The following is a 1,822-nucleotide window of genomic DNA, read 5'->3' on the forward strand; positions in this document are numbered from 1 at the left end:
CACATGTGGTGTCAGTAAATCAAATAACACAAATATACGATAAAATAACGGCACTTCCCAGTCAAATATACAATAGGCCTATACAGCCATATTTCCTTATTCGAAATAACTCGAACTTGCTTCTCTTAGCTTTGTGCGGCAAAATGTGCTCCTAAAAATACCGCAATATTTGTTTTCCTTGCACAAAAAGTCCGAATTCCAGAAAAGAATCGTGACAAGGCAATAACACAAAAAAGCCATCAGTTTGTGACTATAGTGCCAAATAAATATACGAAAATAGAGGTTTTCATCCGGCCATTTATGAGTTCTTGAAATTATACGTTGTCACTTGCAATGATGTTATTTCTTAAATTAATAGAAAATACCAATCAAGTTTTATTTAAACAGTTTGCAATGTTAATCTATACATTGCGGTTTTTTCCATTGTTAAAAAGTAATTTGTTTCGTACATGAATATGAACACAACAAAGAATCAAAAAACGAATACTAACCCAAAAAACCACAGAATAAGGAAAATAATGGTAAATTCTGAGAGGAAAACATTGCGTTTACAATTGGAATGATTCCAAAAGGATGTTGAAGACTTGTCTCAACTTGGTTTACTTCCGAGCAGAAACAAACATGACTCGGCGTTTGCTTACTTGTACAGGGTTAAGATCACTTTTAGTTTTGGTTTGTAATTAAATAATGACGTTAGCCAACTCTACATGGATATAACACACGTGGGTCGAACTGTGAACTCCCCTTCCTTGATACATGTACGTATATTGTTATAGATAATATTTAATTGATCATGAGTGGGTTTTTTTAAAGTCCGGTGTTGGCGGTGCAGGACAAAGTTCAAAGTGAAACATTTATGTCTCTCTGTCGCAAAATGTCAAAAGAAATTATGATCACTATTTAATGAAGTCCATCACTTTTAATGCCACTTTGTCAATTTCAGTTTCAGATAAATTGCAAAATGTTATTCAATATGTGACTTTTAATTTCCTAATAATGATACATGGACACGTGTAATAAGCTCTTCAAAGACCAAAGTGGTTCAGAAATACACCAGGTTTTGACTCATTGCTTCCGTATAATTATTATTATTTTTTATGTAATGGCTTATTTCAATCTCCCATCGCAGCCAGAAGGCTGAATTGTGGGCAGCGTTACATTTAAAATATTAAAAAGCAGACGGAGGTATAAACATGACGCACAAACATTATTTATATGTTGGGAAGGTCAATTTTTTGGTTATATTAAAAAAAAAATACATATTCACTCCACCTTGCTCTTATTTTAATGTTAGCCCGCAACAATGAGACTTCCTTGCTATCGGCATACGCGATTTTCAGGCCTTAAAAACTAAGGGTTTGAAACAAAATAATGAGTTGACTGTGAGGTGCTTGTATTGTTTGTTATGCAACTAGATATGCACCATGTGATTTAGATTCCTGTCAATTTTTCACTCATTTATTCATTCTTTGACAATTTATGGTTTTGGTGATTCTCGTATTTTAATGAGATGTTTCGATAGAAGGAACTAACTGTGCTCGGTCGACCAGGAAGTAATTGAGGCATTATTTGCTGTCCGTGCTATGGAACTCCACACAATAAATACACAGTCACTTTTAATCGAGCAGCAGTATATGAGCAGCAGCAGCACGATCCAGGGTCCCCTTGATGTGAACTTGCATACAAAGAAAAAATTGAAAGGGCTTTGAAAACAGTATTAGCTACGCCACGCTTGAGGGGAAACAGGGGTTGTTCACCGGGCTCGGTGGTAGAACGTTGAAATAACGGAACTTCGTGTAGGCCTATATGTGTAGGCCTAACA

Source organism: Patiria miniata, unplaced genomic scaffold, assembly GCF_015706575.1.
Source record: "Patiria miniata isolate m_02_andy unplaced genomic scaffold, ASM1570657v1 HiC_scaffold_15, whole genome shotgun sequence".
Taxonomy (NCBI): domain Eukaryota; kingdom Metazoa; phylum Echinodermata; class Asteroidea; order Valvatida; family Asterinidae; genus Patiria; species Patiria miniata.